Here is a 27,826-nt window from a genome sequence, read left to right on the forward strand (position 1 = left end):
TGTGAACAATATTTGAGAGAAATAAACCTTGTGTGTACACAGAAAAAGTTTTAGATCTTTGAGTTCAGCTCATGAAAAATGGGAGCAAAAACAAAAGTGGTGCGTTTATATTTTTGTTCAGTGTATATGAATGTAGCAATAAAATAGTTCCAAATATTATAAGTAATAATAGGACACATGCAGAGACCTGTTTACTGCACTATGAATATGGATAATAATCATTTTATCTTAACGGAAAAGTAATGAAGTACTGCACAGCTTTTATTTGTAGTGAAGTGTGTTCATATTGTGTATTAGTACTTTATTAGTATTTATTAAAAGGAATGATCTGAATCACTTCTAACTCCACTGGCTTCTGATATTAAATAGCAAAAAACTCACGTGAAAATCGGCTAAACGTGTTCATAACAGAGGAGTTATTCAGAGTGATGGTTTCCTCCAAATGGATGAGGGTCTGCAGTGTACTTTGTGCTGAACATTTGTCACACTGTAAAAAAAAATCCAAAGACACCACAGAGTACATCGGGTTTTCTGTTTATGGAAATCATTCAGAACGACACGACTCATTCAAAAACAGATCCATGAAACCAGACCAGTTGTTCTTTGGGGTGTCACCACAGTTCAGCATTTATAAAAAAAAAAAAAAAAAAAAAAGAAGAAATTGCACATGTCAAAAACACAGGTTCTTCTGTCTTCAGTTTCAATAAATGGGACTGTGGCAGAGTTTAGCTTTTGATTCAAAAAAATAAAAACTGAATAATCTCAGGAACCAAAAAAATACTGTAAGAAATGTCAGAAAATGTTGGAAAATCCAGGATCTGTTTCTCACTGGCATTCATACACAACTCATTACTGATCAAATTAAATCTGCAGTTCATTAAAACAAACTTCTTCAACAAATCAAAGTTTTCAAGTACAATAACTTACAATCAATATAATTCCCTCATTTACATATTTTTAACAGATCCGTTTCATCAAAAGAACTTCTTTGCTGCTGCCTCTTGTTGACTTCTACAAGAGAAAAAAAACACAAAGTATTACAATCATTTCAGTTGCAGAACTACGAAAGATGATTCGGGCTACTGGAAGAAAAAAAAAAAAAGATCCAATATACATTTATTTTTTATTATTATTCTGAGAAAAAATTCAGAATTCTCACATTTTTCTCAGAATTTTGACTTTAATCTTAGAACTGACTTTTTTCTCAAAATTCTGACTTTTTTCCCTCACAATTCTCACTTTTTTCTCAGAATTCTCACTTTTTCTAGAATTTTGACTTTTTTCCTCAGAATTCTCACTTTTTTCCCCTCAGAATTCACTTTTCCCTCAGAATTCTCACTTTTTCCACAGAATTCTCAATTTTTTCCAGAATTTTGACTTTTTTCCTCAGAATTCTCACTTTTTTCCTCAGAATTCTCACTTTTTTCCTCAGAATTCTCACTTTTTTCCCTCAGAATTCTCACTTTTTTCCCTCAGAATTCTCACTTTTTCCTCAGAATTCTGACTTTTTTTTCCAGAATTTTGACTTTTTTCCTCAGAATTTTGACTTTATTCTTCAGAATTCTGACTTTTTTCCTCAGAATTCTCACTTTACTCTCAGAATTCTGACTTTTTTTCTCAGAATTTTCACTTTTTTCTTTCAGAATTGACTTTAATTACCTCAGACTTCTCACTTTAATCTCAGAATTCTGACTTTTTTTCCTCAGAGTTCTGACGTTTTTTTCTCAGAATAATAACAATAAAAATATACATATAAAGGACCTTATTTTTTTTTCCAGTGGCCCTAATCCTCACACTTGCAGAACCTTGTTAAAATAATAGAAACTGATCTTACTTGTACATGACGTAGCAGAAAAACAGGACTGACTGGACGACTATGAATACTGCGAAGTGTACAGTGGATAAGCAGGAAGGCATGGGGGGCAGTTCAGGGCACTTCACCGCCTTCTCAGCAGGATTCTGCACAAATTCACACAGATTACAGTCACTTCACCACAATATCCTGGTCTCACTCCATTCTCTAGTGAATGTGAACATAGATATGGCATGTGACTGATACCTGGGCGCTCTTCTGGACCAGGTGTTCCATGTCCCTTTTGACTAAGTGCAGATGTTCCTTGATGTCGTTAAAGTGCTGAATGGTCTCGTACGTTCCCATACCGGCTGTGTTACCCTGGTGCTGGATTGAGCTGATCTGTTTCAGTGAGTCGTAGAAGGAGTTTCTGTAAAGGCAGGTTTATGTTTATTCAGCCATGATCCATAACACAGAAAATACAAACAATGAGGCTGATTTTAAGTCAACCGATTTGCTTTACACTGATGCACTCACTTTCTCATGGGAGATTAATGTGAATACGTGCTGTTGTGTAGATTTCTTGCTGGTGTTTTTCATGCTGTTGTTACCTCCGTCAAGGAGGTTATGTTTTTGTCGTCATTGGTTGTCTGTTTGTTTGTGTGCAAGATAAGTCAAAAAGTTATGGACGGTTTTGGATGAAAATTTCAGGAAATGTTGATATTGGCACAAGGAACAAATGATTAAATTTTGGTGGTGATCAGGGGTGGGGGGGGGGCACTGATCTGCCTTGGCGGAGGTTTGCACTGTACGAGTGCTTCTAGTTGTTTATATTTTGTTAATGTTATTTTTTTTCTTTTTAAAATTCTTCATTTAATATGTTTTATTTATTCTTATTCTTGTTTTTTCTTTCCGTTTTTTTTTTTTTGCTCAGTTTTACTCAATTCTTGTTCTAGTTATTATAATTATGATTTTTTTTTGTCTATAATTTAGCTTTTTATTCTTCTGTACGACACTGTTTTTAATTGTACAGCTGCTTTATGTCTTTAATCTATTCATGTTTTTTTTATTTTATTTTTATTATTTATTTATTAATTTATTATTTTTATTTTTTTTCCCTGTAAGTCGCTTTGGAAAGAAGTGTCTGCCAAATGCATAAATGTAAACGTATTATCATTATAATTATCATCATGGTTGTTTTTGCTACTATTGTTGATATTTTCTTGTGAGGGTCTTCCCCTCTTCACTCTCTCTTTCTCTTTTTCCCCCTTCCTTCTTTTCCCCCCTGTTCCTCTTTGTCAGGTCACACTCATGATAAAGACAGTGGAATATCAAGGGGAGCTTCATATACTTTATGAAGTTTCCCTTGGCAAAGCAAATTTGTTCAGCACAAAAAGGCAGCCAGAGCACCATTCTGCTGTTATGATGGTGGACAAGACAAGTTAAAAAAAAAAAAAAAGTCAATCGACTGAATTATGTTTGGACTGAACAGTCTTAGGCAGAAGCTAAATGCTAATAAATGCCTCATTTACATTCAAATCAAAATCAGTTTTATTCTAAAAATCAAAACAGCAAAAATCATTCCATCTTGTATCCTTCTTTCCAATCCAATGTTTTGAAAAACCATTACTGAATTGCACATCTTTAAATTTATATCCATGTTATTCCATAATTTAACCCCAATAACAGAAAGACATCTTCTTATACATTTAGCGTCGTTTTGTACAGTAAACACACAAACACCTCTGAAATCATACCTGCTTTCCCGTATCGAAAAGACCTTTTGAAGATGAATACATAGTCAGGGAAAAAATTATTAGACCATCCAAAGTCATCAAAAACAATGGTTATGAAACCAAGTACTAACGCCTGTGTGTATCATGTGACTAAAACACACCGAAAAGAAAACACGGAATGTCTAAAAGCACTATTTTTATCAGTACAATGCCATAAATATTGATGTAAGAACTGAGGTGATTTTGCTTATTATCAAGAAAACACGGAAAATGGATAGATATCAGCTCTGAAATTAAACTACTATGAGCTATTTTTGTTGTTATCATTATATTTGTCCAAACAAATGTACCTTTAGTTGTACCAGGCATTAAAATGAACAACGAATGGAAGAAAACAAAAGGCGGTCTAATCATTTTTTCCCCTACCATATATACTGAATCAGTGATATTTTAACTGAAAAACATTAGCAGTATGACAGCTTTGAGACTCCAAGTCAGTATCTTTCACTCACATGTCGTTTTCACTGTTTGTGCATTAAACTCACTGTTTGATATCACTGATTTACAGTAACGCAAATTGTCCAAAATTAATCCCTTAATCCCTATTCACCAGAGACTACATGTTCTCAAACTTTAAAAACAGAAAATTACCATCTGATAAAAGAGGTCATGGTTGCAAATTAATCCCTTATAAAAACATGTTCTGATACAGATTACAAGTACAGTGGGTTAAGGAACCGACTGAAGAGCAATGCTATCTGCAACGTGTACGACACTGGATTAAAAAATATGAACACAAATAAAAACTGGAAATTAATGGATTAAGGTGGTCCCTGCTGACATGTGTGCTAAAAGGGGCATAGATTAAAAAAACATGTATACGGAGTTACGTTAGTGCACACAGAGGCTACTACTGGTCCATCAGGAACCTCATCCATCCAGTATTTTTTTTTCGTAAACTCAAACCTGTCTGGGACTTTTTTCCAAAGCTTTTAGCCATGAATGATGGACTTTTTCAGAGGATAAAAAGATGGTCTGACACTTCAGTAATAAAGTATTGAACATATTGCAATGTATCCGTTGGCTTTGTGTATCTAAGCCTGTTTCAGTCACTGTGGAAACCTATACCGTGCATATATGGAAATGAAGGATTATTCTCGTACTCCCAAAACACACATATCTTTGGCAGCCAAAAGAAGCTTGAAAACTCAAGAAAACTAGCACACACATCAGACAAAGCACAAAACATCATTTGTGACCGGGTGTCAAAAAACAGCTCTAGCACCCTTTAATCCTTAGATGCATAAATGGGTCTAAAATGACTCGCTGAGGTTGTTTTCAACTTTTTATTTGTAATAAAAAGTTGCTATTATTTCATATTCCAGGTGTTCCTCAAAAAACATGTTTTGGACATCATTCCATTTAAATTTTGAACTTGCCTTTTATAGATTTTATGAAATTATAGTTTTTGTATTACTAGCCCAAGCCTCCATAAGTGGGTCAAAAATGACCCACATTCATTTTCAATGAAATTTCATCTCAACCATTGATTCATTTTACATTCATTTATTTATTCTACATTCTCCAGCAGGACCAAAGGAGGTGGACCAGACGGTTTACACCTACACCAGCTAGCATCATACACACAGCTGGTCCACAGCAGCATGGGCCCCTGTACTTGACATGGACACCCTAAATTCCAACACCTTTTTCAAGAGTCTAGGGGCCAGACACTCATGCATCACCACTTACAACAAGTTTGATCTGCATGGATGAAATTTAGTATGCATGTGTATTATACATACACTGAACAAAAATATAAATGCCCCACTTTTGTTTTTGCTCCCATTTTTCATGCGCTGAACTCAAAGATCTAAAACTTTTTCTGTGTACACACAAGGTTTATTTCTCTCAAATATTGTTCACAAATCTGTCTAAATTTGTGTTAGTGAACACTTCTTCTTTGCTGAGATAATCCATCCACCTCACAGGTGTGGCATATCAAGATGCTGATTAGACAGCAGGATTTTTGCACAGGTGTGCCTTAGGCTGGCCACAATAAAAGGCCACTCCAAAATGTGCAGTTTTATCACACAGCACAATACCACAGATGTCACAAGTTTTGAGGGAATATGCAATTGGCATGCGGACTTCAGGAATCTCCACCAGAGCTTTTGCCTGTGAATTGAATGTTCATTTCTCTACCATAAGCCATCTCCAAAGCTGTTTCAGAGAATTCATGAAGAAGACTGTGTGAGGAAAATGGTGGTCACACCAAATACTGACTGGTTTTCTGACCCCCCTGGACCACCCAATACAGTAAAAGTGCACATTTTAGAGTGGCCTTTTATTGTGGCCAGCCTAAATCACACCTGTGCAATAATCCTGCTGTCTAATCAGCATCTTGATATGCCACACCTGTGAGGTGGATGGATTATCTCAGCAAAGGACAAAGGAGAAGTGCTCACTAACACAGATTTAGACAAATTTATGAACAATATTTGACAGAAATAGGCCTTTTGTGTCCATAGAAAAAGTTTTAGATCTTTGAGTTCAGCTCATGAAAAATGGGAGCAAAAACAAAAGTGGTGCGTTTATATTTTTGTTCAGTGTACAATTAGCCTAAGTCTATTAGGTTTAAGGGTCACATGACCTCAACCCAACACAGTCCTCATTATGAAACCCCAAACTGTTGGAAATAACTTACAAAACATGACCCAAACCTCAAAACATATTTTGCTGTCAGATATAGATATAGGCCTACAGTGGGGCGATTCAATAGCACCCCCTAGAAATTCCAAACCTCAGCCCCTGCATGATGTGTGACCAAACCCCCACACACACACACACACACACACACACACACACACACACACACACTTTGGTAGGCATGTGTAACAGCTCTAGGACCCAGACCCTACACCCAACAGGAAGTCTGTCATTTTGATGTTCATATATTAGCTCATGTTTTTTCATTTCCAGTCTTTGCACGGTTCACAAACACAATACCTTTGGATGCTACTGAATAGGAGCATTCTACCCCAAATGCACCTGATCATCACTGCAGCTTTACTATAATTTGTTTTTAGCTCACAGACTGAAAACTACTGGTCAGATTCACTTCAAATTTTATATGTATCTTCCTTAGGACTATGTCTACAAAGTTTGTCCACAGTTTTGAGACATTTTGATTTCTGAATTTCTGAAATATTAAAAATTTGCCTTTACTTATAACGGTCCATATTTTTATGGTTTATAACATGTAAATGGTTACAGATATCAATACAGTTACTATTGAGCACTGATAGGAAGTCATATATGGACTTTCATTTAATTAGCTGAGTTCTCCTCCAGTGGATGTACCACCCACTTCTATTGGGAGATTAATCTCTTAACATTTATTAACATTAACATTTAACATTTATTCTTAATTAAACATGCCTGTGAGATGCAGGGACACTGGTCCTATTTCAACGTGACAACATGACTCTTGTAAATATACATGCAACTTTTAATTGGCGTGTTATCTGCATACATTATAAGCTTTTCACTTGTACAGTCACGGAAAAAATTATTAGACCATCAAAAGTCATCAAAAACAATGGTTATGCAATCCAGTACCAACTCCTGTGTGTATCATGTGACTAAAACACACAGAAAAGAAAACATAGAATGTCTAAAAGCACTGTTTTTGTCAGTACAATGCCATAGCTACTGATGTAAGAACTGAAGCAATTTTGCTTATTATCAAGAAAACATGGAAAATGGATAGATATCAGCTCTGAAGGTAAACTACTATGAGCTATTTTTGTTGTTATCATTATATTTGTCCAAACAAATGTATCATTAGTTTTACCAGGCATTAAAATGAACAAGAAATTGAAGAAAACAAGGGGCTGTCAAATAAATTTTTTCCACAACTTTACGTTCACACCTCATCAAATACCATGCACTGTAGGTTAGGGTTATGTGAACTGCAGATCTTGCTGTAAATTAACACGCGATCAAATGGTATTGAATAACACACGAAAGGTGGACAATACATACGTATAGCACGCTAAATGCCATAAGAACCGGCGTGACATACAACGCGATTTCATTAGATCACTCTCCCTATTTTTATAATTATTGTAATGTGATGTTACTAGGTCTTCCATTAAACATCCCATTGAAATGTGGCTTCTTTAACTAATGCCATTATCTGATGTAAACACTTTCAATTTATTTAGTAAATGAAATTAAAAAAACATGGAAACAAGCTTCAAAGGACACTAAGGATTTCTAATGCACTAATCTAATGCACAGGATCATATTTCTCCACAAAATGTCATTTCCTAAAGTTGATTACTTACAGAAAAGGAGCAATAAGTTTCTCTTATCATCTTAAACTGGTCTAAGACGATTAGAAAAGAAATAAAAAAAAGGACTGAACAAATGAAGGAATTCCAGCAGCATAAGCAGGAAGGCCTCGAGGGGGGATTGAGACAAGAACCAATTGGAGGGAAACCATGTTTTGCCTGTGTATGACAGATGTATTTAAAGACTCCTAATCTGATAAGGACAAAATGGTGCTAAGATGTGGCCTTTTCTTGCCTTGCCACATGGCTACGGTCTGAAACGATGGACAAGGATGACATATAAACAAAATCTAATTTATTTCAGAGAGAGGGGAAAAAATCTCCCTTGAGAAAGTAAGTGAGCATTTATTAAAGCCTAAATCTAATCTTCATCTGCTACAAGTGACCTATTTATGAGCAGAAAGCCTTCCTTGGATATTCACAGAGTCAAAGATGAGGTCATATCATAAAGTCTGAGTTAAAAGGCCAGTCAGGATAAACCCAGTGCTTAATCTATAAAATAATACAGATCAGTCTCTCACATTAGCACATTTACACCCGTCACTGCCGAGTACCACCTGATCTTCTAATGTTGGCAGCCTGCCAACATGCCTGATTAAAATTAATTAATCTTCACTGACACTCTGTCTTTCCCTGCCCTCTGTAGGATACAGTTAATGTACAGCAGCCTTTATTAGCAAAGAAGACTTTGGGAAGTGAGAGTCTGGGTCAACAATGGAATCAAGAGAAAATCTTGTATGCAAAATATAATTTGAAACAATGTCCTGTTGGATTTAGGCCATAGAAACAGCTTGGTTCTTTTATGATAGAAGAGATTAATGTTATATAAAATAAAGGCTGTAATATCTTGAGATTCTGATTAAGTCATAATGCAGATGGTGTGACTAAATTAAAGATGCTCCAGTGTCAGGGCAAATTTGATTTGACATATAGCAGGAGTACAGATATTTTATTTGGTTTTGTAAGAGACGGAGGTTCCTCGGCTCAAAAGCTCAAAGACTCTTAAATATAATCGCGCTGTTAAAATCAAATCACAAATCAGATGTTGGCCTGCTATAGAGGTGAAGTCCTGCTCCTTCTGATGTGCCACATGTAGGGGTGTAACGGTGCAGAAATATTTCAGTTCGGTATGTTTTCGTGACAGTGAAGGAGACCAGTGGGGGGGGGGGGGGATGCACTCCGTAACTACCTGTAACAGGACATTTCTACAAAATATTGTTCACTCATTTGTGCATTAACAGGCACCCCACACGTATTTTTGAATGTTCATGTATAAAAAGCATAATTCCATTGTGGATTCTGATTGACTGCGCTGCATTTGAAGCTGTAGTAAAATAAAACACATATCGTTAGCCTCATAGTAGTAGTCATATTTTTTTAATGCCATAGCCAATGATGGAAAATGAATCAACGATGTTAGGCGAGCAAAGTTATGCAGATGACACAATTTGGCCAAAAATATGACTTAAGCAATTATTCTACGAGGCCAACGATACATTGAAGTACTGTAAAGAAAGTCATACTAATAACACTACTATTACTCCTACTACTCTGACTCTTACTACTACTACTATTACTACCAATAACAACAATAATAAAAATAATAATAATATCATCTATTCACTGTTTTCAGACATGGTGTAGAGAACTGAAACTTTGTAAGTGCATACAGATGTAAATATTCCTGTAATGTTACTGTCACCTAAAGTAAAGAAGATAAGGAGGTTGCTTTGAACAACTAAAGTACACTTTTCCAAAGTCTAACAGTCTGATACCAGACACAGGAGACTTTGACCTACTCAACCACAACTTCAACCATTAGCACAAGTAATGGTGATATCCAGATAAATGGGAAAATCAGCCCAGTCTTTTCATATGCTCTCCACTGCGAATGTTTGACAACCACTGTGCTAAATGGTGCTGAAGAACTACCAGGGCTCCCACTCTTTCCCTGAAATTATTTTCCAGGACATTTTCAGTTGCTACAGAGACAAGTTATCAGGTCATGCACTAATCCATTCCCCTGTCCCCGTCATTCTTTGGAAGTGTTCTTTTCTACAGTTGTAACTTGCATTTACTCAGACTGTTTCTATGTTTATTACTCAGACATGTGATGTGCAGGCTACGGCTATAATTTATCTATGAAAAATAATTATGGCAAATGCATGACAGAATAATTGCAAACACACCCACAGATTACAGCGGAGCACTTCATGAGCCTGACAAACTGGAGTTAGAATGTTCAAACGGACAATTCCCAACTCAACTTTCTCTTCTCTCTTACTTTCTCTCCTGTGCTTCCCCTAAAATATCTGTATAGTTTCAATAAATCACTGAAACACTATTTTCTTTGTTTCATCTCAGTTTAGGCAAACACGGTCACAAGGCAGGGGGAGGAGACATAATTTTCCAGGATAACTTAACCGTTTCCCGGACATTTGACATTTTTTTCCCATTTTCCATATGTTTTCCCTGACTGGAAAATTGGTCAATGATTTTCCAGGTTTTCCAGGATGTGTGGGAACACTGACTACACTAGTTGGCATAAAGAAGTTCTTTAAAAAATAAGTTAGTGCTTTGATATTGCTGTGTCTATTTTACAAGACCTCGCAGGTCTATGTTGTGAGTGTTTTAATAAAGCAGTGAGCCACTCTAGTCCATGGTTTACAGTGATGTTCTAACAGCTTAGGGAAGTGTTTTCAACCTTGGGGTCAGGGCCCCATGTGGGGTCGCCTGGAATTCAAATGGGGTTGCTTAAAATTTCTAATGATTGATAAAAATTTAAAAATAAAACTTAATAAAAAATATATGGTGAGTTAACAGAGACAATCAAAATCCATAAAAGACAAGCTCTGAGTCTGAAACTGAAGCACTGTGGTTCTGTTTATCTGTCAAATGTTCATTGTGGTCAGTTTCAGATGCTGCAGCTCTTTCCATAATTCATAGTTTGAGTTCTTGTTTGTTCAGTATTAATTGTCAGCCTTGTAAATCCAAGCTGGACTGACTGTACATATCCTGACCAAGGAAAATCAAATTCTCCCTTTGTGCAGTAATCTACACCTGGCTTTTCTGCCTCTGTCCACAATAATATACATTATATAGACTAAATGTTGTCTGAAATAACATTTATTTGCAACATGTTATAGCAAACTGTTACATGATCAAAACAAATTAATTTCAGCAAAAAAAATGTCTGGGGTCACCAGAAATGTGTGATGTTAAAATGAGGTCATGGGCCAAAAATGGTTGGGACCACTGGCTTAGGGGGTCTGTTACTGCATTGGCCCTTACCCGTTGTAAAACCACTGTCACCCATGACCTCCTGGGCTTATTGCTTTATTAAAACCTACACTGCTGTTGCGTGATCCCAGTGACTAAGCCCTCAAGCATCTCAGGCGATGCAAAAGCCCAAATATGTAATGACGCTGGATGACATCACACACACACACACACACTGTAAGCGTTATAAATGTGTACACCTCATCAGACTTACTGAAGTTGGTCATTCAAGTCTTGGATGGTGTGCCATGGAGGGCCACACATCATAAAATCTCTTAATCTGTATCATCTCAAAAATCACTAGCATGTCGTGAGAATATATATAAGCTATTTCTAATTAAGGAGACAAAGATTACACGTGGAAAATATGTTAGTGAGTGACGTGGCCAAAATATAAAAAGCAGTGTTTTTTGGCGATATGGTGATCTTTTTCTATGGAGAACAAACAGAGAAATCCATTCATGTTTCTAGTCTATTTGCAAATAAATAACACTAATCACACCAGAGATTTTCTAATTTATTAAATCATTAATACCTGGCTCTATTAGATACATAAAATACATTTAATGAAAGAGCTGTGATTGGCAGTGAATAATAACTGCACACATATACTTTTTATTTTTGAGTTACAGAGAAACCATGTGTTTTTTTTATTGTTACTCTGAATGTAAATTTAAGTGGCTGACATGTGGTCTGTGTAAAGGTGGATTTTATGGAGGAATATCATTATTTATTTGCCAGGTGAACTTTGAAAGACAAAGTTAGGCTAAAGATTTTGTACCATAAGAACTACTGAAAATGTCAAATTTTTAGAAAAATGTGCATGTTTTATGTGGCATTTTCCTTTGCAGGAAATTAGGCATTTTAACCCTAAAAGACTAAATATCCACCAATGACCAAAACCATCTACTGATATAAAACGTTAATAACTTTCAAATCATTAATCCTATCAATCCATGTAAATAATTGGTGTAAAATACACTTTGTCATCTTTTCATGGTCATCAGATATGACCCCGCTGGACATTCAGAGGCTCCATAGTTACCGGGAAAACACCGTCATCTTCTACAACATTGATTCACCAGTAAAATCCATGGAGGTGGATCAAAGTGGATGGACACTTGTTTTTGCATTCAATTAATTTTCTTAAGTTTTCAATGTTTCGATGTAATAACCCTCAAATTTATCTCACCATGATGATTAAATACATGATTAGTAAAATAAACATGGGAAAATACCAGATTTTCACTGAAAAATGCAAAACACAGAGTATAATATTAGGATAAATGATGATTAATCACTTGAGAAATGTTAAACAGAGAGAAAAATTAATTTGGGAACTGCCACAAAAGTATGTATGGCTTCATGTCATGACTCACTCACACACATGCAAATGTTCTACTCAGTACTACACTGCAAGTCAGCATTGCTGTAGCATTACCATTATTTTTGTTTTAATTCAGAAATGATGGTAACTGAACCAGACCAGTCTCCAAAACTGCCAACTTGTAGGTGTGGGTATGCGAGTCTACAGCTTACCAACAGGAACAGATAACCTGCTAAATGTAATTAATCTCTTTATCACGTCAGCGCCACAAACAGTCACAGAAACAAGTAAAATGGTTTAGAGCTAAGATGGAGGCAGTGTGATGATGATCCCTGTGGATCGGAAGCCTTAGCAGTAGTGCACGTGCATGTGATGCAGAGTGGACGACGCTGCTGCTGGATTATCAGGCTGGCAACACCTGTGATGTTGCAGCCACGCATCCTGAGATTAAATATGATTTGAGGGACTTAACGGGGAGGATTTTCCTTGTTTTTCCCTGGAGTATCACAGATCTCTCTTTATGCTTGTTGCAAAAACAACAGCTAGGTTTTGACAGTGATTGAGTGTAAACAGAGGAGTGTTACTTACTTCAGCTCATTCAGGTTTCTGAGGACTTCCTGCTGCGTGGCTACGACAGAGCTCAGCTGCTGACTGGAGGAAGCATCCAACTGAAACACAAACGGAACGGAACAGACTGAGTATTAAACGATTAAAGGTTAATATTTAATAACGCCATCATCAAAAAAACTTCAATTAGTTTTGATAAACCATCATTAAACCTATCCTCCTACCTATCCTCTTTTCTCCAAAAAATCAAACAGTTAATATTCTTTACCGTCTTGTGATCGGTATTATTTGAATGCACCCAAAGTTAGAACTGAATTGGGGAAGCAAGCTTTTAGCTTTGCCGCCCCCTTTTGCCAGAACACCCTTCAAGTAGAGCTGAAAATACCAGAACTCATGTCATTTCAAGCTTTTTGCTCCATCTTACAAACAAGACAGCGAGGGTCAATCGGACAGTGCCTGTGTTTTTCAATTGCTGGGACCTCAACTAAATTTTTGCACTTTATTAACTGCACTTCAAAAAACTGTCTCACTTTTCTGTTATGACAATATTATTACTGTTTATTTTAATTTATTGTTACTACCTCTCTGTAAAACCTGTTTTCTTTCTTGGCGTGTGCTGCTGACCTCTTGGCCAGGTCACCCTTGTAAAAGAGTTTTCGATCTCAATGCGATTTTATCTGGTTAAATAAAGGTCTAACAAAAAAATAAAAACCATTTACATCATTAGATGGTGAAAAGCCTTCAAACATTTACAGATTAGACTTTGATTTTATTTTAAGAATTAAAACGGTGAGTAATAAGTTCCCACCATTCCTTACTTTATAGTGTCATTACTCAGGTTGTATTGTTTTAACCCATTTTACACTTATGTTCAAGAAGCATTAAAACTGTATTAGTGTGACCTCCCTTTGCACTTAACATGTCTTTAACCCTTTTAGCTTTTAGTGCAGTCTTTTGTGTCTTTTAAGGCTGTGCACATATTTCCTACATTTTTTTTGTGCATCTGAAGAGAAATAAATATGAATGCTCTTTTCAACCTTGCAACAACAAAACTAAGGAAGCCTAAGCTTTTTTTCCACATATCCCACCCAAACCTTGGTCTACTTCAGCTGTTTTATTTTTTCCTTCCATTTCTAAATCGAACTGTTTAGCTCTCTGCTTTTGTGAAGTTATTACAACAAAAGGCACATAACCTAGTCAGAGGTTAAAAAAAAAAAAGAGAGAGAGAGAGAGAGAGAGAAAAGAGCTAAAGATGCAAACCCTCTGAACAAGTCTGGGGGCAGAAATATCAGCTCTAAAATGCTGCTTTATTTTTACATCGGGACAGGGGAAAATCCAGCATTAGAATGAAATAATTTTACAGCTAGAGAAGAAATGCAATGTAATCTACTTCACTGAAATGTTTCATTTAAAATCCACCTTTTGTGAATGTATTTGGTCCCAAGCTTCACAGTCTTTTGGATCCTTGGCAGAATACCCATATATATTTTGCACCTTACTTTTTTATATATTGTATTCTTGCCTTTATAAAACAAAACAATCAAAAACTAGTCTCTTCTTAGATATGCATGAATCTCACTGGTGAGTTACTTTGTTCTCAAAATGGATAATTCATCAAAAGGTAAGGAGTTTGTGTCTCTAAAACTTTATTCTATTGACCTCTCCAAAACTTTGACTTTATATAATTGCATGACAGTTTGTCAGGCCTGGAAAATGAGCTTTTAAACAGACATTTCCATTTTCCATGGCCATGTGAAGTGTGTTTTCAATGAATTCAAACCCTTTCTGCAGTGGTCACTGTGAGTATCTAATGTGATCCCTTGTGAGTCAGCATCGGTTGTGTTGACATGTGTACCTGTCCTGAGCCAACATCGTAGCCTTCTTGGAAACCTCGTCTGTGATGACAGACACATAGCGACGCTGCTCATCCCAGGATCATAGCGAGCTGCCGGTGAAGCTGCTTAATCTCCAGGTGGATGCGATTCTGGCCTTCAAACACCTGACGGATCTCCCGAGCATTCACACTCTCATACAAGTCTTCAACTGAACAGAAAACACACTTGAGTTAAAAATACAGGCATACAGATTAAACCATTTCAGATGCTGTGAGTCAAATATTTGTTCTTAGTTAATTTTCCACAATAAACAGTGACTTTCAGATGTAGAAACTAACTTGGCTCTCCTTGGACGTCTGGGTGTTCTTTCTGAAACTCCTCTTTCTTTTTGTCCAGCTCTTGCTGAAAATTCTGAAATTTCCTCCTGGTACTTGTCCTTCTCTTCTTTGGGAATCTCAGATTCAGGTGGGGGCTTCAATGGGAAGACAAAAAAACCCTCAGCACTCAGTAGAAGTAGTGCTTAAGCTATATTGTGCACATGCATGGACTCCAGTGCACGCAAAGACACACAGCTACAACCACCTGAATGCCACACACAAGACTGGGAAAGTATTAGGAGCTTTAGGAGAGTGGAGTTACCGGTTGCTGGCCTGGTTCAGTGAGGCTGAATACCAAAAAGGACAGAACATCGTGGTCATCTGAAGGAGAAAAGACGAAAAAACACACTTTTAAAAAACATTTTTGTCTTCACCATCCTCTATCAAGTCTGTATTTGAATGATTGTGTTCAGTCTGAACACTGCAGAGATTTTTTGTCAACATGAGAAGCAGAGAGGAAGCTGGCATTCACTGACAAACAACATTACCTGCTAAACCCCCGGTGGCAGCAGAAATACCAAAGAAACCTTCCCTGGGAATAACAATGTTGTCCACCTTTGCACAAAACTCATAGTCCTTCTTTGTCAGGAGTGACACCGTTGTTGATCATCACCTGTAGAGAAAGTGAGAGGGACAGTTGAGCTTCAACATAATGTGAGTGGAAAAGAATCACTGACTGAAAACTGTCAATGAAACTGAACTTTCAGATCTCTCAGTCTTAGTCAGTACCTAAACCATTTTTTTTCCTCAGTAAAATTAAACTTCAGCGCTTTTAAGCTATAACATAAGGAGGATAGAAAACGTATAACTCAAAATCAGAGGAAATCTGAAAAATCTGTTCCTATCCATCTACCTGCAACTGTTAGAAACATAGGATTGATTTGAAATCTAGAAGGTGGTTAGCATTGCATGGTGACATAAAAACCATGGGTTAGACATTTTTTCTTGTAAATTAATCAACTTTTTTTTTTTTTTTAAATCATCTTAATGCCCTACTTCAGGAGGGGAGGGCAGCACCTATGCAGTTCTCCAGATCCGAGGAGAGTTAACCTAGCATACATAATTTTGTGGTGGGGGGACAACAGAGGAAAAACTTTGTTGCAGCAGCTCCTAAACTATGGAAAGATCTGCCTTTCCATATCAGACAGGCCTCCTCTGTCTGTTTTTAAATCCCTTCTTAAAACCCACCTTTTCTTCTTGGCTTTCGAAACCATGTGAGATGTTTGAATGTATTATTTTTATTCTATTGTTTTATCTGGTATTGGAATATTGCTCTTATTTTTTGTTGTTTTTAATTGTACAGCTTTTTATGTTTTTTTAATCCATTCTTGTATTTTAATCTTTTATTTTGGTTTTTATTTATTATTCTGTACAGCACTTTGGTCCACTGCAGTTGTTTTTTAAAGTTCTTACAATAAAGTTGGATTGGAAACGCCACACAGAAGGCCAAGTTTAATCGTACCCTGATGTTTAATAATACATCCCTGTCTTATTGTCCTTAATGTATCAAAATATATGCTGTTACAAAACTTATCACTAACACATAATGATTTTGAGCAAAGTGTCAGATGTTCAAAAATATATAAACATTCCAGCTTGAGGTGGACCTACTACATATAGTGTATATGAAAATATTTTGCATAGCTGTCCAGTGCGACAGCTACAGGTTGGATTCCCAGTTGTGCCTTTCTGTTTTGAATTTACTTGTTCTTTCATCCTGTGCAGATTTCTCAGTTTACTCCGCCATTAAAAACAAATATACAAAGGGTTAGATCTCCTGTCAGAACCCCTGAACACAATAATGATGAAGATCTGGAGTTGGCTCCCAAGTGCATTTGATGGCTGCTCACTGTGTGGTGCTAATGCTAATGCTAGGTACTATGTGTGTCAGGATCTGTAAAATGCAGAGGCTGAATGCTCCTATGAGGAAAAGACAAGATAAGACAAGATAAGATAAGATAAGATAAGATACGATGTAAGGTAAGAGATGAGATAAGAGGTAAGGTAAGAGATAAAAAAAGGTAAGGTAAGGTAAGGTAAGGTAAGGATAAGATAAGAGGTAGGTGAGATAAGATAAGATAAGATAAGATAATGTAAGGTAAGAGCTAAGATAAGACCACAAATGAATATTAAAAATATATCGAAAGAAGTGAGTTAACCCTTAGCTTTGATCACGCCAAAAGATTAATTGTCAAACTAACATCTTCAAATCCACATAAACACTTTTATGTGAGATGTTCAGCATATCAGTGTGTACTTACCGTGCAGAGTCTTCTTGTAGTATGTTATTTGGCCTGACAGGGTATGGTTTGTTGCGGAAGTCTCGTAACAAGTACCAAGGGCTTGTGTGCTGCCGTCGCTGCATCAAAAACATTTCAGAGAAAAACACAGTTATTGATGTCATTGGAATGGTCAAAGTTTAAGAGAGAAGCGAATAAACACGAATGTCCTCTGTATGTTTTATGAACACTTTTATATTTTTGTAAACAATATGAAGAGAATGGCACTGGAAAAGTGATTTAAAGCTTTCACTGGCCCCTGGGAGATTAGGAAATACAGGATTATTTACTTTCCAAGCAAATATAATCATATATCCTAATCTTCTTAAGTTGTTAAAATTTGAGTTGATGATGACATCAGAGCCAAAGCGAAGAAAATTTACTTACTTTTGATGGTCATAATAAGGTTTCCATTGTTTCCCACAATGAGTATAGCAGGGTTATTTTTCTAGAATGAAGATGTAAAAAACAAAACAAAATACACATTAATCCCCGGAGGCAACTTTTATTGCTTTAATCTCATTTAATAACATCAATCCAATACCTGAGAAAAAACAACTGACACACATGTACAAAATAAAACTTTAGATCTGTTTTCATGATAGAAAAATGGATATTAGAACTTCGGCAGAGTGACATTAATTCTGTTATGAAAACTAAAAGGACTCTTTCAATATAAGTAAACATGTGCAATTTATAAATATGTGTAATATACAAGTCTGATTCATAATGAGGCTTAGAAGATGTCTGAACTTCACACCAACCTTGCCATCGTTGTCAAAAGAGTCAAAGAACACTCCAACTCCATTCCAGTGGTCGGCAGCACCGTACACTGGACCGTCCAGGCCTTGTGCAGTGGTGAACCACACAGCCTGTCACACACAAAGCACATACGGTTATTTCAGCGTTCTTTAGTGAAGTGCACTGAAGACCGGCCTCTGCAGGGTCCGAAAACCAGCAGCAGTGCTCAGCCCTGTGTTAGAGTCCAGCAGAAAGCCCCTCCCCCTTCAGAAGGCCATACAGAACACTAGTAGTAGTAGTCGTAGTCTATTTGGCCGTTAATTACTTTAAACAACAAACAAAAACAAAATATCCATTGTTCCACACACAATGCAACCAAAAGGGTTTAGGCTGAGGTAAAGACTTATTTTGCCCAACCCTAAAACAAACAAATAACAAAAACATTTCAGTGGAATCATTGCTAAATATACAACAGAAGAGAATACATATTTAATTTTAATTCAAGTAAATCATGTCCTTATCTCAACTATCAATATTAATCCTAGTCTTTTAAAATCAGTATTTTCCTTAGTCAATTCTGAGCTCTATGTTTTGAATAATAGTTAATTTGTACATCTTTTTAAGAGTTTTAATTGTTTAGACTGTTTTAATTGATCTTCCAGGCAATTCCAAAGATTACCCCTCTAACGGAAATACATCTACTTTTTTTGATTTGTTCTTGCCTGTTGGTGCATAAAAATCTGCATTAGTAATAATTCTTATTGCCTATTTTTGAAGTAAAAAGATAGGATGAATATTTGAATAGTTGTTGTTTCCCCATATTTCTGCACCATAATTTAAGGTATGGAAGGATGATAGAATTATATAGAATAAGACGTGAATATTTATCAAGTGTAGTTCTCATTTTGCCAATTACAGCTATGGTTTTCACTAACACTCAGAACTAAAACAGACTCTAGCACAGTTTTTACCCACAAACGATTAAATGTATCCCCCCACTGACTAAATAACCACTACTTTACTGTTGTATGTACAGTAGTAAAAACAAAAGTTTCAGTGAAAAAAAAAACAGCTTCTATAAACCACAGTGGTCGTATTTAGTGTAACCTTCCTTCGACACTTAACATGTCTTTAATCCTTTTGTTCACTTTCTGATTTTTTATTCCAGGTTTCATTCAACACATGCCAGATGTTTCTCAAGGTTTTTGCTGCTTCTTGTCATGGGGTCAGGGGTCACACTAAATACTGACTTTAACCTTTAGAACTAGAGCTGCACAATATATCATTTGAGCATCGACCTCGTGATGTATGTGTGCACAATAGTCACATTGCAGGTCCTGCGATGTTGGAAGCAAATGAACTCAGTGTGTTCTCATCTAATTTCAAGGGTATGTGACACACACTGCACGCAGAGATCCACCAATCACAATCGTTCTTAATCAGTTGGAGTGAATCACTGGTAACAATACTGAAAAATGAGCAATGAACAAGAGGAAAATCACCTTTATTAAGGCTTGGTGCCAAAAAGAAAAGCAATGTCAGTTATCTGGAGTTATTTCAGCTACAAAAAGGATGAAACTGAAACACATGTTCTGTGTCAGTGTCTTGCACCTGTTGCCACAACGAACACAACTAATTTGTTTGACCATTTACATCGGCATCACACAGCTATTATATCCTCCTGAGTATTTTTTCATATCGCAGGGTTAAAAAAATCCCATTGTCACTTTTTTCCAATATCGTGCAGCCCTATTTAGAACCCATTTAGTTCTGTTTTTTGTGTGTCTTTTAAGGCTGTGCACTAGGGCTAAGAGAAAAAAGCAATTTAATCAAAAAATCAAATTTGTAGATCACATTGAGTTTTATTTTTAGAAAATCGATTTTCTTATCAAGCAAAAAATACAGGTATTTTGAATTCGCCAACAACACATCCTTCTGGGTTCCCCTAGTTCTATGAGCTCGAACCCTCCCTCCCCTTCCCCCATGTGAATCACAGAGTAAACAACAAACACCAGAGACAACCAGCGGTAGAGAGCAGCTTATTCCCAAGAACGGTTCTATGACTTCAGTCGTTTAGAACTGGTTTGGATTCACAGCATCAGATACAGAACAGGCAAATCCTCGCTGTAAAATATGTGAGGGTGCATGGTGTTACTTTGTTGAAACCAATGACTGCCTTTGCTTTTTTTTTAAACATCCGTCTCAATGCACTTAAACTGAAAACAATAAAGTTAATGTTGTTTCAATGTATTTGCAGTCGGCACTTGTGTTCTTTTAAATAGGGGATTGAAAATTGAATTGAAAATCGAGTTTTTCATTAAAAAATCAGATTATTTTTTAGGCCATATCGCCCAGCCCTACTGTGCACATATTTCCTTGCTGTTTCTGAAGAAAAGAGACTACAAAATAAATATGCTTGTTTATTTCAATGTTGTAAAAACAACTAATCTAAAGGACACCTAAAACTTTTGCACAGTACTGTATATTTCTGGACATAATGGTAGCGATGAAGAGTAAACTACAGGGTGGTGCATATAAGACACAGCTAATGATTAAAATTATGGTAAAAATAAATAATAACAGAGATTCAGCAGTATTGATAAGTTGTCTGTGATTGTCAGTCATCTTGTCTGTGATCATCCACACCACTCCTTACCAATCCGTCCGCTCCCATCCTGCCTCTGCCAGACACTCGGAAGGTCACCTCCGCCTCCCAGTGCTCAAAGTTGACTTTGTTTTTTGTCCACACTGAGCCCCTCTGACTCCGGAGTGATGGAGTGATGCGAACCTGGTCTGCACTGGGAATCGCATCTGGAAAGAAGAGGAGAGGTGAATGTAAATGGATTTATCATGTGTTATTAATACTCCATGAAGTGCCAAGATGCCAGTGCATGTTTATCACTGCTAGTCACTCCCACTTCGACCCAAGTGTAAAAACATACAGACCTGTTATCTTGTAATATGTTTATTATTACCCAGCACTACCAGGGTGTGCCGACTGTTTTATCTTTGGCCAAAGCCACAGTAACAGGTTTTGGAGATTTGCACTATCTGGGTTTTTAAAATGTGGATGTTTTCTTTTGCTTCTTTATTTCATGTACCATCTTGAAGTTTTTGGTTGCAAATTGGAATGTTATCTAAAAACGTCACATTGGCTTTTGGAAATGAGTTACTAGGGCTAGAACCGATACAAATTCTTTCATACAAAGGCAATTATAATACACTTTTTGGATTTTTTAAGGCTCAATTTAGCGCTGCAATATCAACAATATGTTGTCATATAAAATAAAACCACAAACAGAAATGATTGAAAGCTGTTGGTACAACTGTATATTCTGACATTAACGGTGTTGCCTTTACATGATGAACCATTTTGAAATGAACTTTTGAGAGGTTGCAAAAAAGAAAATGCAGATTCGATAAACTAGGCTACATCAGGTTTCCAGAAGATGGCGCTGTGGCCTAGATTACATATGGCTGTAATACACAGAGTAGAAGAAGAAGAGTCAATAAGATGTCAGCTGTTGTCATGAGAGTTAAAAGTTCATCTTTATTCAAAAAAGGTGTTTCCATTTCTATTTATGTGCAATAAATGAAAAGAAACAAATAAAAGCAAAACCACCTCAAGTGAATGTGAAATGGCTTTTTACGATGCAAAATTTAGTCTCTTTTTTAATGTGTTTACATTAATAATTTCTGATATGAAACTTCAAATGTATATGAAATATGTTTATGGAAATCGATATTGACTCCATATTTACTCCATTTGTATTAAAATTTTATAAGAAATGACAATACATGATAGCAAGCCTATTTTCATAATAAGTAGAATCTGAGTAATTTGGTTGGTGCCCAAGCTCTTCTTATGTCACTATTTGTCACCATTTCCAGACAATTTAATAATGGTGGATAAGTGTATATATACTATATAGACATTATTTCTTAAACATTTTCAGCAAATATACCTGAAAAACCTCATACTAGGACCTGGACAAATATTGACTTAACTCAATAAATAGGGGTTGGACTCTCTGAAAATTGTGAAAAAAAGCCTAAATTCCAAAAACAACTTTATTCCTCCGGACACATTCTTTTTCAACAAAAAAAAGAAAATGCAGCCTGTTTGTTTTGTGTAATATATTAACTGTGCATGTGTTTTTCAGTCATATATGACATATACATTTTGAATAAACATTGGTCTTCAGACAATCAAAATCATCCATAATACTGAAAAAGCATTTGGGTCAGGTCAAGGGAACACGCACATCTATGGGAAAAAATCAAAGTTTCTCTTATCCTATTCTGTATGCACTCATTTGTTCACTTATTACTGTGATGTATAATAAATGCTTGTGTTAAAAATATTTGACTTGTTTTCTAGACATATTGGTCCTTACATCACAATAGGATTAAAAAACAGTGTCACTACGCCCATTGAAACTGTGTTACTTTAAATCTGTGTCAATAAGTCCAAAAGTTTCCATTACATTTTCCTAAATTTGGACATCAGTGTAGCTTAATATGTTATTTAACACATCAGAGGCAAATTTAAGTGAATTTCCTGTGGGAACCGCATGTTAAGCACTTTGGCGTAAACCTTGTCAAAATCTGTGACATTTTGATGAAACAGCATTACTGAACACATTTTAAAGTATTTTTGGTCAAAAATTTTATTTTATGCAATCATCATCCTTACTATGTTTAAATACTTACAAATACCTACTGAAATATGTGATTGATATATGTTATATATGTACAAAGTAAGAGCCCACTGAACATCAAACATGTAACCATGTCACCACTTGATCTGACCCTTTTTTTGCCCATATTGCTTAATTCTGCCTTGCTATGCTTATTCTCAGGGGTTGTTATGACATTTTTTGGACTGCTGTCAGAATCATGACCCCACTAATATGACCCTGTCTGCCCTGGTGTTGGAATCTCTTACGACACTGACATCTGACACTGACTGGCTGGTCTGACTCTGGTATTGGACTTGAACTTGTATCTCATAAATAAAGAGCATGTTTGAACACTTGTTTTAACATTTTAAGACCTCACAGGTGTAAATCATGCAGCCAGGGGGCCAATCCTGCCCGCCAAAAAGTCCAATTCAGCCCATGGGGTGAATTTGTGAATTGAAAAAATTACACTGAGGATATTAACAATCCTCCATAAACTCATAGGGTACGTACTGTGTCACCTCAATGCTGCAGTGAAAAAATTACACTGAAGATATTACCAATCAATGATGTCCAAATAATTTTAATTCAGGTTCCACGTACAGACCAATTAGATCTCAAGTGGGTCAGACCAGTAAAATACTATCATAACCTAGAAATTATGACAACTGCAAATTTTCTTTGTAAAATTACATGAAAATGTTTACATTAACAAACTATCCTTTTACAAAAAATGGGAATAACCTGAACAAATACAAACAACCTGAAATGTCTTAAGAGAATTAAGTGCAATTTTACCAATATTATACCTGTTACTGAATGTTTTGTGTAATTGTAATGTAATGTCTGACAAACTGAGGCACAATACTGTTAAAATTGCACTTGTTATTCTTAAGACATTTCAAGTTGTTTATGTTACTCAGATTTCTAAGGAAACTTTGTAGATGTAAACATTATTACCTCTGCCAGGAGGTATTGTGATCGCTTTGCTTTGTGTGTTTGCCTGTTTGTTTGTTTGCAAGATAACTCAAAAAGTTATGGACGGATTTTCATGAAATTTTCATGAAATGTTGATACTGGCACAAGGCTCGGGTGATCGGGGGGGTGGGGGATGGGCAGATCTGACTTGGAGGTCTGTGCTCTCCAAGTGCTTTTCTTGTTGTAGTATAATTTTACTTTTTTCACTGTTATTTTACTGGTCCACTTTAGATCACATTAGGGTGAATGTGGCCCCTGAACTAAAATGACTCTGACAACCCTGAATTAACTGATTTACCCTTTTTTTTTTAACCCAAGTTTTGTGTATTTGTAATTGGAATGTCATGTAATGTTTCATAAACTGAGTCAGAAAACGGTTTAAAATTGCAGTTGTTATTCTTAAGACATTTCAAGTTGTTTATGTTATTCAGATTTCTAAGGAAACTTTGTAGATCTAAACATTATCATAGTATACGCTAAGTTTACTTTTTTCACTGTTATTTTACTGGTCCACTTTAGATCATATTGGGGTGAATGTGGCCCCTGAACTAAAATGACTTTGACACCCCTGAATTTACCGATTTACCCATGAACTTACAGATCGTGGCCAGTAGTTGGTGTCCTACAGTACTGCAGATGTAGACGGTTTGTAGTGTAATCTAACGGAGCTGTGACTGGTCGTTCATGTCAGTAAATAGACAGGTCCTGACTGTGATGCAAGCATCCAAAGGCCTGTTTAGCGTGAGGAAAGTTCAGTGCCATGTGTTTGAGCTCTGGCTACAGACTAAAGCCTGGAAGTTGTTGTGTTTTTTTAGCAGTCTGACACTGGCTTTTCTTCCATAAACTCACAGGTTACGTACTGTGTCGCCTCAATGCTCCAGTGAAAAAATTACACTGAAGATATTCATAATCAATGATGTCAAAATCATTTTAATTCAGGTTCCACATACAGACCAATTGGATCTCAAGACGGTCAGACCAGTCAAATACTATCATAACCTAGAAATAATGACTTTCTTTGCAAAATTACATGAAAATGTTTACATTAACAAACTCTCCTTTAACAAAAAATGTGAATAACCTGAACAAATACAAACAACCTGAAATGTCTTAAGAGAATAAAGTGCAATTTTACCAGTATTATACCTGTTACTAGACGTCTTGTGTATTTGTAATTGCAATGTAATGTAATGTTTCATAAACCGAAGCATAATACTGTTAAAACTGCACTTGTTATTCTGAAGACATTTCAAGTTGTTTATGTTATTCAGATTTCTAAGGAAACTTTGTAGATGTAAACATTATTACCTCCGCCAGGAGGTATTGTGATCGCTTTGCTTAGTGTTTCATGTTTGTGTGTTGGTTTGTTTGTTTGCGTGTTTGCAGGATAACTCAAAAAGTTATGGACGGATTTTCATAAAATTTTCATGAAATGTTGATACTGGCACAAGGCAGAAATGATAACATTTGGTGGTGATTGGGGGGGTGGGGGGTGGGTAGATCTGTCTTGACGGAGGTCTGCGCTCTCCGAGTGCTTTTCTTGTTGTAGTATAATTTTTCTTTTTTCACTGTTATTTTACTGGTCCACTTTAGATCATATTGGGGTGAATGTGGCCTCTGAACTAAAATGACTTTGACACCCCTGAATTAACTGATTTACCCTTTTTTTTTACCCAAGTTTTGTGTATTTGTAATTGTAATGTTTCATAAACTGAGGCATAATACTGTTAAAATTGCAGTTGTTATTCTTAAAACATTTCAAGTTGTTTATGTTATTCAGATTTCTAAGGAAACTTTGTAGATGTAAAACATTATTGTAGAATAATTGTACTTTTTTCACTGTTATTATTTTACTGGTCCGGCCCACTTTAGATCATACTGGGGTGAATGTGGCCCCTGGACTAAAATAACTTTGATACCTCTGAATTAACTGATTTACCCAATTTTTTTTTACCCAAGTTTTGTGTCTTTGTAATTGTAATGTAATGTTTCATAAACTGAGGCATAATACTGTTAAAATTGCATTTGTTAGTCTTAAAACATTTCAAGTTGTTTATGTTAATCAGATTTCTAAGGAAACTTTGTAGATGTAAACATTATCGTAGAATAATTGTACTTTTTTCACTGTTATTATTTTACTGGTCATATTGGGGTGAATGTGGCCCCTGAACTAAAATGACTTTGACACCCCTGAATGAACTGATTTACCCATGAACTTACAGATCCTGGCCAGTAGTTGGTGTCCTACAGTACTGCAGATGCAGACGGTTTGTAGTGTAATCTAACGGAGCTGTGACTGGTCGTTCATGTCAGTAAATAGACAGGTCCTGACTGTGATGCACGCATCCAAAGGCCTGTTTAGCGCGAGGAAAGTTCATTGGTGTGTGTTTGGGCTCTGACTGCAGACTAAAGCCTGGAAGTTGTTGTGTTTTTCTAGCACTTTGACACCGGCTTTTCTTCCATAAACTCACAGGCTGTGCACTGTGTCCCCTCAATGCTCCAGTGACCAAAGTGCTCCCTCTTGTCTTTGGGCTTAAATGTCGGTTCCGGTTTCATACTCAGCTTTTTGTTGGGATGTGTACGTGAGGAGCGGCTGGGTGATGTTGACAGCTGGAGCCAAACTTACTTCCAGTGTGGATCCAGAAGGGGATTCCTCCGTCCGTCTGAGCCAGGTGCGGTCCTTGAAGCTGTATTTGTACTCGAAGCGGCGGTGAGGAGCTTGTTCCGTCGCCGTGCCACCTACGGACACGTCGGCGACGCTGTGTTGAAAGGCGAAGGTTGTGACAAAAGTTAAAATGAAGACTCGAGCGCAGGCAGCCGGGCGCCGCGCGACGGACACCGCCATGTTTCGATCTCACTGCTGACGTAGCGCACAGACCACGAGCATGACGGGATGCCTGTAGGCCAACAGGGCGTTTTCTGATTGGACAGTTTTTTGGTGCGTTTTTTTTTTTTTTTTTTTTTTTTAACCCATCTCCCATATTTATTAGAGCTGTGGTCAAGGGGAGCTTTCTGTGAACTAACCACAGTTTAAAGATACAAAGAAAATACATACATTAAAAAAAAAAAACAGTGGTTGAAAAGAAAAATGGGGGCTTCGGAAAAAAAATATATCACACGCACAAGCCTATCTTTTGCAGTGGCCCAGAGGTGCAACAGCCCAAAAAATTATCCACTATAAGAAAAAAAAAGAGAACAGCCCAAGAAATTATCCACTATAAGAAAAGAAGGAGAATAGCCCAAAAAATTATCCACTAAAAGAAAAGAAAGAGAACAGCCCAAAAAATTATCCTCTATAAGAATAAAAAGAGAACAGCCCAAAAAATTACCCACTGTAAGAAAAAAAAAGCGAGAGAACAGACCAAAAAATTATCCACTATAAGAAAAAAAAAGAGAAAAGCCCAAAAAATTATCCACTATAAGAAAAAAAGAGAACAGCCCCAAAAAATTATCCATTGTACGAAAAGAAAGAGAACAGCCCAAAAAATGATCCACTGTAAGAAAAAAAAGGGAACAGCCCAAAAATTATCCAGTATAAGAAAAAAAGAGAACAAACCAAAAAAATTATCCACCATAAGAAAAAAAAAAAGAGAACAGCCAAAAAAATTATCCACTATAAGAAAATAAAGAGAACGGCCCAAAAAATGATCTTCTATAAGAAAAAAAAGAGAACAGCCCAAAAAAAGTACCCACTGTAAGAAAAAAAAAGAGAGAGAAAAGACCAAAAAATTATCCACTATAAGAAAAAAAAGAGAACAGCCCAAAAAATTATCCATTATAAGAAAAAAAGAGAACAGCCCAAAAAAATTATCCATTATACGAAAAGAAAGAGAACAGCCCAAAAAATGATCCACTGTAAGAAAAAAAGGGAACAG

At 36.3% G+C, this 27,826-nt stretch overlaps 1 pseudogene; it reads right to left on the minus strand.

Moving 5' to 3' along the window:
* Window positions 1–518: 518 nt before the first annotated feature.
* Window positions 519–26,822, minus strand: LOC115430755 (protein ERGIC-53-like; annotated as a pseudogene).
* Between the last annotated feature and the right edge of the window lie 1,004 nt (window positions 26,823–27,826).

The sequence above is a fragment of the Sphaeramia orbicularis genome, chromosome 12 (assembly GCF_902148855.1).
Source record: "Sphaeramia orbicularis chromosome 12, fSphaOr1.1, whole genome shotgun sequence".
NCBI lineage: Eukaryota > Metazoa > Chordata > Actinopteri > Kurtiformes > Apogonidae > Sphaeramia > Sphaeramia orbicularis.